At 41.2% G+C, this 13,219-nt stretch overlaps 1 protein-coding gene across 1 annotated transcript in view; it reads left to right on the forward strand.

Moving 5' to 3' along the window:
• The first annotated feature begins 344 nt into the window (after positions 1–344).
• The window catches only part of gal3st3 (galactose-3-O-sulfotransferase 3), a 38,635-nt gene continuing 25,760 nt past the window's right edge, over positions 345–13,219 (forward strand). Inside the window, exon 1 of the mRNA XM_075451433.1 lies at positions 345–624. The gene's annotated coding sequence lies outside the window, so the exon portion shown is untranslated. The remainder of the gene's footprint in view (positions 625–13,219) is intronic.

The following is a 13,219-nucleotide window of genomic DNA, read 5'->3' on the forward strand; positions in this document are numbered from 1 at the left end:
CAGCTAAGGTGTCCAAAAGCAGAGCCTTATTTAGTTCATTTCTGCACGCTTTAGCAGACATTTTCCCCTTCCGGGCTGATGTGGGGCGTCTGTTCTGTGTAACACATATGATTACTTCAGCCTCCTCTTATTACCAGTCAGATTCTTTTTGGATTAGTCAGCGCGGGTTTGGGTGTGCGCGCGTGCGCGTGTGTGTGTGTATGTGAGGACCATATGTGCCGGCTATGAGCGTGCATGTCGCCAGCCCAAAAGGACGCATCCATGCGTCAGCACTGGCGCGCGCGCATTGGCTTCCCAGAGCTGAGAGAGAGAGGCTCCGTCGTCCAAATAGAGGGAGGCAACCGCCTCTCGTCTTACAGCACGAGGAGCCGCGCGGAGCTTCCAGTCACTGACAGAGAGACCTGCCGCGCCGCGCCGCGCCACCGGCACCTGAACCAGAACTGACCGCCGCACCGAGCCTGCACGCGCAAAGGGGGGGGAGGCCAGGTGAAGGAGAGGGGATCCGATCGAACAAAGGAAGGAAGGGGGAGACAGAAGAGGAGGGAGAAAAGCGGCAGCGGGTTGCCCTGGACTCGCAGCGCGAGAAATCAGCGCCACGGTCGTCATCGCCGCTCCGGGATGAAGGTGAGTAACGGTGCGCTCCCATTGTGTAACAGCGGCAGCATCCCTGTCCTACATGGCTGCTTTAATCCCGGCGGCGGTGACTGCGGGAGGCAGGGAGGGTGACGGTGTGGCACAGGTCCTCATGTAGAGGTGTTTGTGTCCATTGTGCCACCGCGCGCCCCCTTTATTCCTCCGTGCCCCGCCGCGGGGATCACTCATCACTCATATCCGCTCTGTTTGACTGGAAACGGATTGATGGACGCTTTCTTCTCCTCGGGAAAACGCGTTCACCGCACACATGTGTGCCATTTGGAGACTCGCAGCGGAGTGATATCATTCAGCGCGACCCCAAAATCTAATCTGATCTGTCCCACATTTGCCGGTGCGAGACCTCTTGATGAGATTTCTCTTTGGCGTTTGTGTGTTTGTGTCGACGCGCAGGAGTGCGATGGGAGATGAGGGTGGATTCATGCCCGCCGCCTGCTTAAACGCCCCAGACTTGTCGCGATGATTGATTTCGCCTGTTCAATCAGATAAAGGAGTTTGTGAACCCCCGTGCAGGCGCATTAATTCAGCGGAAGGCAAATGTCATCGGCGGAAACCTTCTCGCGCGGCTGGAGGAGAAAAGGAGGGCAACGATTAACAACAAACTGCACGAGGCGCAGCATTGAATGCGGGCTTTAACCGTCGCACGTGTTCAATATTTTCCACAGAGCAGATTTGATTACTTTCCATTAGTTGATTGGGTTTGTTTTTGGAACGCAAGTTGGCTGAAGTTGTGATGCCATCAATTTGAGTTTGAGTCTGTTTCCTAGATCCGTGTTCATAGAAAAATCTCTGGAGCTTGTTTGATAAATCTGCTTTGATAGTGCTGGAATAATCTGGATTTTAATTTCCGTGGCAGAACGGTGCTGTTTCTCTAAAGGAAAAGTGCAGGAAAAAGAAGGAAAGGACTCGCTTTTATAGATATTTATGGAACCCACTCTGATTACAAATAAGTCTGTTAAATATGGAGATTTTATTCTCAAATTAAAGACAGATATCTTTGATATGTTTGGTGACATCAGCTACTTTTCCCACCCATACATTACAGATGAGAAATAAAAGAAAACTAAACTATTTAGGCATGCTGCAGGGTCCCTGCCCCCCCTTCTGTGGATTTTTATCGGCCTGACCGCAGATTATTGATGATGTTTAAGGTGGTCTAGGGGTTGTGAAATTGGAAGTGTGTTTGGGATCATTATCCCCTTGAAGAGGCCGTTCTGCTTCATGTTCGGCCTCCTGATGGGATGTTTGCTTTCCTCTGCAGCTATTCCATTTAGTCTGTTCTTCCCCCAACCTGCACCAAAGCAAGCTCAGTCCATCCTGTTTTAGCACTTAGACCTTAGCTCTTTGCATAAAAACATTTTATTTCATAGTTTTAGATAAAAAAAAAAGGCCTGTTTGGATGTTTGGAAGTCTTCTTCTTTTCATTACTCCACCGTGAAGGTCACACTTTTTCTGGCGTCTCCAGCCAAGTCCCACCAGAAAACCCGTAATAAGCATGTTTGTGCACATCTGTAACATGTAATCGCATCACAATTGCTCGATGAAACCGTTAAAAGTCCTAAAGGGGCTTATATGCACACTTAAGTGGACATTTCTACCCTTTCAGACTGATGTAGGGATGTTTTTCCTGTGTAACGGGTATAAATACTTCTTCTACTTCACCTCTTATCACCGGTGAGATTCTCTTTGGATTAATCAGAGTAAGTTAGTGGTAACCAGATGTGAACCAGAAAAGTGCTTCCAGTTGGGGCTGATTTCAGTTCTGCTGGTAGTTTGTTCCAGTTGTGTGCAGCATAACAGCTAAAAGCTGCTTCACCGGGTCCAGTTTGAACTCTGGGCTCCACTATCTGACCTGAGTCAGCAGATCTCAGAGCTCTGCTGGGTTTATACTCTACCAGCATGTCATTCATGTATTCTGGACCTAAACCGTTCTGTGATCTGTAGACAGAACTTTAAAATCTATTCTGTATCTGAGCGGGAGACGATGTAAAGACCTGAGAACTGGGGTGATGTGATGTGATCTCTGTGTTCTGGTTGAAAGCTGAAGAAGCTCATGGCGAAGCTTTCACATTTGAAAAGTAATCATGAGGTAGTCTCGTATCGTCTCTTCTCCCCAGAAATGGGGACTCGGGTCGCTGTGACTTGGACTCGAGTCGTTGTTTTGATGACTTGTGACTTGAGAGTTATTCAGTTCATGTTTTCAGTTTGAATTTAAAATTAATAAATTAATTTAAAAAATAATATCGATTACCCGGTAGGAGCGGTAATGGCGTCATGATTGGATCGTTACCCTGTCAATCAGTCAAGCCTAAGTCTCTCCAATAAGCATGTGAGGTCTACATATTCTGACCAATAAGTGCTTGTCAAATTAGCTAATATTATCCTTTTAGCCTAGTCGGTAGTTAGCTAATGTTAGCTTGATATGATACGGGGTGGACAGGTTGGACACATTGGCCAATGATGTTTACTGACAGTTACTTATATCTTTGTGTTTTCTCTTTATTAAGATCAGATTCTGCAGGTAAAATTGCAATAATAAGGTGACTTGACTTTGACTTTCACTTGACCAAGAAAAAATTACTTGAGACTTGAAAGCTAAGACTTGAGACTTACTTGAGACTTGAAAGCAAAGACTTGGGACTTACTTGAGACTTGAAAGCTAAGACTTGGGACTTACTTGAGACTTGAAAGCTAAGACTTGGGACTTACTTGAGACTTGAAAGCTAAGACTTGGGACTTACTTGAGACTTGAAAGCTAAGACTTGAGACTTACTTGAGACTTGAAAGCTAAGACTTGGGACTTACTTGAGACTCGAAAGCTAAGACTTGAGACTTGAGACTTGAAAGCTAAGACTTGGGACTTACTTGAGACTTGAAAGCTAAGACTTGGGACTTACTTGAGACTTGAAAGCTAAGACTTGGGACTTACTTGAGACTCGAAAGCTAAGACTTGAGACTTGAGACTTGAAAGCTAAGACTTGGGACTTACTTGAGACTTGAAAGCTAAGACTTGGGACTTACTTGAGACTTGAAAGCTAAGACTTGGGACTTACTTGAGACTTGAAAGCTAAGACTTGGGACTTACTTGAGACTTGAAAGCTAAGACTTGAGACTTACTTGAGACTTGAAAGCTAAGACTTGGGACTTACTTGAGACTCGAAAGCTAAGACGTGGGACTTGGGTCCGCCCGTCTCCCCGCCGTCTGTCTGTCTCGCTCCTCCTCTTGTCTTCAGGAAGTAGGTTAGCAGAAGGGAGGGGAGGTGACTGAGGAAACCATTTTAATATCTTCTACCGGCAAAGACCTGAGCAGATTCCCTTTTTCTTGGCATGTCCCTCCAGGTAGACATCAGACGGCGGGGACGGGGAAATAGAAATAGACGCTTACACAGAAGCTCACAGCAGAAAACTCAATATGAGAGAGTGTGCTGCGTTGGCTGAGATTTACTGCTGTGGTGAAACTCATCAGGGGCGCCTTTTTAAAGGCCAGCTCCCTGAGAAAAGAGTTTATTTACACAATATTCGAGGGTGATCTACGGCTCTGAGGCTCCGCAGTGTCCCTGACGGTGGTAGTTTTCAGGCTCCGAGCCAAAGAGGCAGCTGTGTCTACTGCTTCACTGCGAGAGAAAAGACTCCGATAAGTCAGGATACGACAGAAATCCCTCTATTTGTCACAGTCAGGCTGTTTACTACAACGTTACGGTCTGAAAGGTTCAGGAAGCAGCGCAGATGGACACCATGCTGGCAAATATGGCTTACACCTTATTTACTACTTTACTGTTTATTAGGTTTCTCTTTACTCTCTTAGACTTTGGTCATTGGCTTTCAGGGCTTTTAGTCGGAAAAACCTTCGACTGGCTGAACTCACGTGTAGATTCTCAGTCTTTCACTGGAAAAATCAAAGTCTTACCAAGTATATTTGTCTCATTTCTAGTCAAAATATCTCATTACACTTAATATAAGACACAACTGCCTAACAAGTACTATTTCAGCCAGATATAGGGACTTGTTTGAAGACAATACATCTGGAATATCTTGTTAAATGAAAAAGTCTTGAAAACATCTTGTTTTGAGTCATATTTCATATGAAACTAGCTTTTTTTTTTTTTTTACATTTGAAGAGGTTTTTAAGCTAATTTCAAGATCACTTTTATCTCAAAAGCCCTAAATATCACATCTTATTTCAAGAAATCTTGACAAGCCGATTTTCACTAGTTCCATAGGCAGATTTTTTTTGCTTATTTCAAGCAAAAACGTCTCGTATTTGTTGTTTTTTTTAACTTATTTTTGGAGGGGCATTTTTTCCAGCATTTAGGAATCCCAAGAGGATAGTTTTTGTTTCTGTTCTTCAGATTCAGAACCAATCCCTTTAATCGACTTTGAATTGTTAATAGCGCTGTTTGCAGCTCGTGGTTAAGATGCTTTGCAAGGCCTCAGCGATCAGAGCTCGAGTTATTAAAAATGAACTTGTGGCATGTGTTTGTGTTTGCATTTCTTCGTACAATGTGTGTTTGTGAGCCTGAGCAAGATCAGGGCTCCGTGTTAACAAACCTCTTCCATCCTCTGACCCCCTGCTGGGAGGGACGCTCTGATTGGCCGGCTGTAACTGTGCAGAGAACTGTCGGACTTTGTTTACAACAACCTAAAATCACTGAACGGGATTCATTTCTCCCCTTTTATTATCTGCTACATCAGCTTTTAATCCCAAAGGTACAAATACAGCCCTTTATTTTCAGTTTGTTGTATCTTTTAGGGCCGAAAATTGTTTCCAATGTTAAGGAAAGTATCAAAGTTAAGGAGCGATAATCTTGTACAAACTGTTCGTTCTCTGTCGGAACAAACGCTTCTGCTCAGGAAATTGGAGCGCTTGGAGTTGCAGTTTGGGAGGAAATGTAAGTTGTTTAAACAGTTCAGAAATGGCTGTGTGTGGGATTAAATACAGTTCTTACAAAGAAAACTGGAAAGGGACTAAATCAAAAGGAACTTTTAGAGGAAATTGGAAATCTGAATTGGAAAGGAACTTCCATGTCTAAAAGCAAAGCTGCATTTTGTTGTTGTGGCGGAGGACTGGACACATTTAGTTGTGCACACTGGAAAAAACTAAGTCTTACCAAGTATATTTGTCTCATTTCTAGTTAAAATATCTCATTACACTTAATATAAGACACAATTGCCAACAAGTACCATTTCAGCCAGATATAGGGACTTGTTTGAAGACAATACATCTGGAATATCTTGTTAAATGAAAAAGTCTTGAAAACAAATTGATTTGAGTCGGATTTCATATGAAACAAGCTTTATTTTTCATCCGAAGAGGTTTTTAAGCTAATTTCAAGATCAGTTTTAACTCAAAAGTCCCAAATATCACATTTTATTTCAAGAAATCTTGACAAGCCGATTTTCACTAGTTCCATTGGCAGATTTTTTTGCTTATTTCAAGCAAAAACGTCTTTTATTTGTTGGTTTTTTACTTATTTTTGGAGGGGCATTTTTTCCAGTGCAGGAGCGGCTGTCCGTGCACATGAAAGAAAAACTGTACCGTGTATCACTTTATTGTTGCATAGCACAGGGACGTGTGTTCCCGACAAACGGAAGCTGCTAAATATTTTCATGTTGTTGCAAATGAATTCCAAAGTGCTCTTTATCTCCTGTGAAAAATGCAAGAGGCTTTTACGGTGTCGGCCTTTTTAAGGACGGGTTTGGCTGCTGCTGCTGGAGTCGGATGGAGACAGATGGACGAGGGTTTGGGCCTCGCTCCAGCGAGCCGCCCTTGGTGCGAACGTTTTCATCTGCTTGTAGATGTCCGATAGCCAGATTCCAGCAAACCCTGGATTAAAAATGATCAGGGCAGGAAGATTACGCCAGCAAAGTCCTGTATCTGGATGGCCCTGCTGTTCCCCGCAACAGGAAAATGCATTATTCATTATTACCGCTGACAGCCTCTGGGTTTGGCCGGGGCTGTTCTGGTTGGCTCACCTGAACTCGCAGCCCTGATTTTTGTTCCCACTGACACACTTTCTGCTCCTCAGATTTCTGGAAAGTGCTGTGAAAGTGTGTTTTTTTTCACTGAGTGGCATGAATAATCTGACAAGGATTACAGACAGATAAATAGATTTCCAATGCAGTAACACATGATACTTTTTAGCAGTATTTGCATATATTTCATATATATTTTGCTTTATTGGTGATTATGCGTCTTACAATCATTATAATGACGGATCTCTTTCATAAATAGATTGTGAAATGTGATTTTCCAAATTTCCGATGCGTTAATTCTGTTAAAGAAATCCCATTTTCAGAGGCAATAAAGAAAATGATGTTTAGTGCCTTATGATATTCTAATATTCCATCCCACTGCATGTTGAAATGCAGATGAAATGATCATTTTACCCTGAAAACCCCTCCAGAGCAGATTTAAGTGGTTTTTTTTCTTTGTAATCACTGAATTAGGCCTTCAGTCTTCCTCCCATGCTTCACATTTAATGGCCCTATCAAATTCCAACAATAATTTGGTGCAGACTGCTGTATAACTCCCTTGGGAGGCTATATTCAGAGCTAAAAAAAACACTCTTTCAGAGCTTCTCATGCTCCATAAGCTGCTTGCTGTAAACACAAAGTAATATTAAACAACGTTTGTGCTAATTTCTTTACCGTTCGGATGCTGCCGACTGGACAATCAAAGAAATGTGCTGAGGATTACAGGATGAAATCAGCTGTAAAATCGTATTAATGGAGAGATGAAAAAAAAGATGCATTAGTGCTAATGTTGCGAAACAAACCGCGGTCTATCCGTGTGTGTTTGCCTTTATTTCTGCAGATGAGGCATGTGACATGCATCATGGTCCACGTCTCACATGATCACAACAAACACCTCCGAGAGCAAGAAGAAAGCATCATGTTGTTATACCTTAACTTAATCTTGGAAACAGCAGCTTCACCCCAGTGGTGGTCGGTTTGCTGGCTGTTCATTCACCTCACATGAGCTGCGTTAGCGGGCCCACGTGCGTGGAAAGTTACTGAAAGTGCTGGGTAAAGCTCTTAAATGTGGACATAAACAGCACTGAGAGCAGCAGGTGAGGAAGATCAGGCGGTATCATCTCAGAGCTCCATGTTCACTCACCACAGCACGGCCTTCCTGCACACATATTCACAGGAAACTCCATTTAAGTTCCGCAGTAAACATTTTAAATGAGACTTGCCCTGTTGCACTGGAAAAAATCGAAATCTTACCAGGTATATTTGTCTCATTGAGTATCTCATTACACTTAATATAAGACACAACTGCCTAACAAGTACCATTCCAGCTAGATATAGGGACTTGTTTGAAGATGATACAAGCTTTTTTTACATTTGAAGAGGTTTTTAAGCTAATTTCAAGATCACTTTTATCTCAAAAGTCCTAAATATCACATCTTATTTCAAGCAAAAACGTCTTGTATTTGTTGTGTTTCTTACTTATTTTTGGAGAGGCATTTTTTCCAGTGTGAACTGTTACTACACTGGAAAAAAAATCTTAATTACCAGGTATATTTGTCTCATTTATAGTCAAATATCTCATTACACTTAATATAAGACACAACTGCCTAACAAGTACAATTTCAGCCAGATATAGGGACTTGTTTTAAGACAATACATCTGGAATATCTTGTAAAGTGAAATCTTGACAAGCAGATTTTCACTGGTTCCATTGGCAGATTTTTACTACTTATTTCAAGCAAAATCGTCTTGTATTTGTTGTGTTTTTACTTATTTTTGGAGGGGCATTTTTTCCAGTGTATATAATTATATTACTTTATTATTATTATTATTATTATTATTATTATTATTATTATTATTATTATTATTACATAATTAATCATTATTAATATATTATTATTACATAATTAATATTATGTTATATTATATTATAATTAATATAATAATTATTATATAATTATATTGTTATAATTATATTACTGTGTTTGGTCTTTCTCACTATGTTTAAATAAAAGCAGGGACGGAGAAATCCAGTCCCGATCTGATCGGAAAAACTCTCGTATTTGCGTTCAATCGCTTTTTTTCCTGCAAGTGGTGCAGTTCCCATGACCCCTGAGGAAACTCAACCACCCTCTGAGGGACGGAGAGATAAAGCCCATGCCGCACAGAAAGCCACGTCAAACAAAGCCCAATCTTCCAAGAGTAGAAACGATACCTGTTAGTAAGAGCACCCTGCGCTGGCCATCAGCTCGGGTCGGTGTCACTATAGAATCCGTCGCATAGAAGCAGCAGGAAACCTTACACTGCTTGAAATCGAATAGTCTTTATCAGAAAATAAACGCAGTGACTTTTAAAGCCTATGGATGTCCTTATCAGCTGCTGCATCTTTTAAAAAAGGGCATTTCTCTCCTGCCTGGGACGGAGATCTCTGCCGAGTGTTCAGCCTCCTTTTTATTGGCTTGTATTACGTCTTATTCAACAGCTCACAGGTGGAAAACGGACAGAGTAAAATGCTGTGAAGTGCACGTCTATTCATCAACATCCAGGCTCTGAGCTTCTTTGAACCAATTAAAGGGTTTACCTCGATTTTTTTTTTTTGCCTGAACATGTTTATATCCTGTTATTGTAAGGCTGCACGAGCCCAGCAGACACATCCGTTAGATTTTTATTCAGACCGGTTTTGTAATCCCAGCAGCTTATGTTTTTGGTTTCTAATAAACAGGAGATACTTTATGAGTGTGTGTGGAAGGGTTTCCTCCTGAATAGCACTTTGTACTGCATTTTAATGTATGAAAAGTGCTTTATAAATAAAGTTTATAAAATGGCACGAACACAAGAGCACAAGGACTTTACCCAGATATGTGTCCAGGGTGGCTTCCTCGTACATTTGCACACTCTTTGGAAAGCTTTACATGTATTAATTGGTTGGTTTAATTGATTTTAGTGTGTGTGTGTGTGTGTGTGTGCTTGGAAATGTGTGCATTAGGTGGAAGGTTTGTTCAGGGGGGCATCTGACCCTTGGGGATTTGGTTCGGCCCCTAATTAATCTGTCTTCTGGCCGGAGGCTCGGTGGCAATTAAAGAGAAGCTATCAGCATCCTACCAGCATGATGCCAGAGAGCAGAGCACGTGTTCACACACAAGGTTTTACCACAAGCTACGAGAGCAAATGTGCTAAAAGAGAAATCTCCGCTTCTAACAAGAACAATGGACGTTAGGCTCTTCCTGACATTCTTTATACTCACGTATATATTCTGTTTTTTTTACCTTATAAGTCTTTCTTAAGGACATCACTTTCAGATCCTGTTCATCTGCTGTAGATAGTTCTTTAGGCCTGACACTTCTTCTTCTTTTGTCCTCCACTTGTCCAGTTTCCTCAAATGTTTTAAGGACACACTGCACACCATGCTGAGATATGCCAAGTTTTCAGCTAACAGCTCTTTGGGAATCACCTTGTTGCTGCAGAAATCCTGTTTTCTGTCTGTCAGACTGTGTTATCTTTGCTGTTTTTCACACATGCAGCTAAAGAAATGGGAACAAATCTTAATTCCAGTCTAAAATCCACAAAGAGCTTCTAGATTATTCATTTATGGTGGCATAAAACAGTTTAATCATTTAATTTATATGAATTGTTCCATAATTAGTCATTAGATTATATCTTATATTAATTTTTTAAGCTTTAAATTTAATCTTATTTACTTTTTCTTGATGTTGAATAACATATAATTCTTATTATTGTCGTTTTTTTCGTACTTTTCTACTTTTAGACGTGATAACGTTAATTTTTGGGGGATTTTTATTTTTTAAAACCGAATTTCTTATATTAATTTGACTCTTTTGGTAACTGAAAGCAGTTTTAACGTAAATATACAAAAAAGTTGCAACTATGAAGCTGTTTTTCACACATGCAGCTAAAGAAATTGGAACAAATGATGTGTCTCTGTGACAGGCTGCTGGGAACAAAGTGCCCAAAGATCCAGTTTAAAATGGCTTCTTTGCTTAGTTGTCTGTTCTGTGTGGACACAACACTGGTTCATCCCTTGAGTTAGGAGCCTTTTTCCTGCCTGAATGGTTCATAGGTCAGAGTTAAGTGGCTTAACAAAGAAAAAACACATTCCTCTATAGATGCTCAGGTACAAGGACTGGACTGAAGAGGGAAAAAGCAGAAAATGTCCAAAGAAAAACTTTAAAGGAGAACTATTGACCAAAATTACAAAGAAATTAGAGCTGGATCAAGACTTTTATACAATAAAGTACATTTAAACAAAACTATAATACTATAAATGTGGCTTAATTCAATATTCTAACAGATCCTGTTCATCTGCTGTAGATAGTTCTTTAGGCCTGACACTTCTTCTTTTGTCCTCCACTTGTCCAGTTTCCTCAAATGTTTTAAGGACACACTGCACACCATGCTGAGATATGCCAAGTTTTCAGCTAACAGCTCTTTGGGAATCACCTTGTTGCTGCAGAAATCCTGTTTTCTGTCTGTCAGACTGTGTTATCTTTGCTGTTTTTCACACATGCAACTAAAGAAATGGGAACAAGATACAAATCTTTGCAATAGGCTGCTGCTAACAAAGTGCCTAAAGATACAATTTAAAATGTGTCGACATAAAACAGGCTTACGAGTTACAACAAAACGAGCACTGGACTGAAAATAAGTGGAAAAAAAAGCAGCCAAACGTCCAAAGAAACCCTCAGAAAGTTTGAAAAACTCACCTCAACAGCACCTTGAATTATTACAAGAATCAATTAGATTAGAATGAAATCGGGAAAAAAATGAGGGGTGGTTTAATAATTTCTGCTGTTAGATAAATTAGATAAATAAATCATGCCCTGTGCCTTCTTCCATGCAACATTGTAGAGACCAAACTGTGCTCTAAGGCAGAACTGTTTGTACTTCTGTCTGAGGAGACCTCCAGCATCCAGTATAAATCCAGGTTTTCCACAGACTGTGCAGCATGCATTAATCCCGCTTTTCTTACCCAACTTCTGAAGCTCAACCCAGGAGCAAGTTCAGTTCTAAACCAATGCAGTGCCTGTGACGCAGCATATGTAGTGATGATAAGTGTTCAGTGGTCTTGGCCCCTTTAAGGGGCCCGAAATGTCTGATGACGTTTTGTGTTTGGGTTTTTTTCGTCAGCCTTATTGAACGAGTTTTTATCTGTTCTGGAGCTTGAATAAACAGCGGGTGTCAAACGCCATATTCTTTGGAAAAATCACACCTTTTCTGGTCTTTTAGATTTCCCACACCAAGCTACAGTATAAAGCTGCCCTTCAAAGGTACAAGAACAACCCAAAGACGTCCCTCTTTAAGGCCCGAAACACAAAGAACAGTAACACACGCTCACCTACACAAACATAAATACAGTATTTGCGTACAGGTACACAGTCGGTGTACACAAGCAGAACGATATGTGCTCATAAAAGCAGTTGTTGTCAATAAAAGCAATGTGTGGTTAGGCAGGACACGGATGCGGACTCAGGTGGAAGACAAGAAGCTGGGTTTATTGGCAAGACACAAAGTTAAACAAAAGGCGTGTTTCATGAGCGTCTGAGCCGGATGAGAAAAACAAACTGGAACAAAAACATGACTAAGGATAAACAAAGCAAGGAACATTACTTGGGAAAAACATGAATAACAATTAACTTTACGAGAAACGTAGCGTGGCATGAAGGGATGAAAATCAAGTAAGGATATCACAAAAGGACAGGGGAGACTGGAAACTAAATAGGGAACTGGGAGTGATTGGCTGTGTTCGAAACCGCCTACTTCTCCCACTACTCCTACTAACTTTAACTTTTTTTAAGTTCCCAGATGCATACTAGATTCTCTGAAATGTTGGGTATGCATCATGAGGTTACTACTCATACTCAAACTACCCAAGATGTGTGGGAGAAGGATGTCATGACATTCTCATGACTTCTGGCCTAGTTACATCGTGTGCCTTGCTGACTGGTTCAGATGAATATTGTTGATAGTTAGAAGAGTTGTTTAACATTAGGCACCTCCAGAGAGTGCCACGTACGCTTGTTTTGATAAGGACCAGCATAAAGAGAGATCACAGAAGGAAGACGGCAGACATTTTGTACATTCTGTATGCATATTTGCTGTGACAGTTTGTTCAATAAACTCCCCAATGGACGGCTGACCAACGCGTGATTCGACTCATTTTCTCCACAACAGATGCAACATAACGTGACGTCGCCGATCGTCATTTCCTGTCAAAACGGCAGTTTCAAGCTAGCTACAACGAGGGTAGGTTCACTTCCTGTTTTCAAAACAAAAGCACCAATTGTATCGTAATGGCTTTCCCTATGATAAAAGGCAACGGGTGTTTTATTTTGTGAAAATAACCGGAAATGCGTTGCTCACTACGGCTAGCTTTAGTAGCTCTGAATTCATGGGAACAGAATTGTAAATAGCCGGTATTTTGTCAGGTTTTCAACACGTTGGGGATCTAAACGACTACTTTCTCGCCTGAAAATGTTTCAAATGTTGCTAAAGTTTACAGAGTTTAGAGCTTAAGCGAAATCAGCTTCAGGCCGGCTGATTTCGGCTCGGGCAGGAGCGAATTGCATTGTGGTTAAAC

This window comes from Odontesthes bonariensis, chromosome 19, assembly GCF_027942865.1.
Source record: "Odontesthes bonariensis isolate fOdoBon6 chromosome 19, fOdoBon6.hap1, whole genome shotgun sequence".
In the NCBI taxonomy this organism is placed as follows: domain Eukaryota; kingdom Metazoa; phylum Chordata; class Actinopteri; order Atheriniformes; family Atherinopsidae; genus Odontesthes; species Odontesthes bonariensis.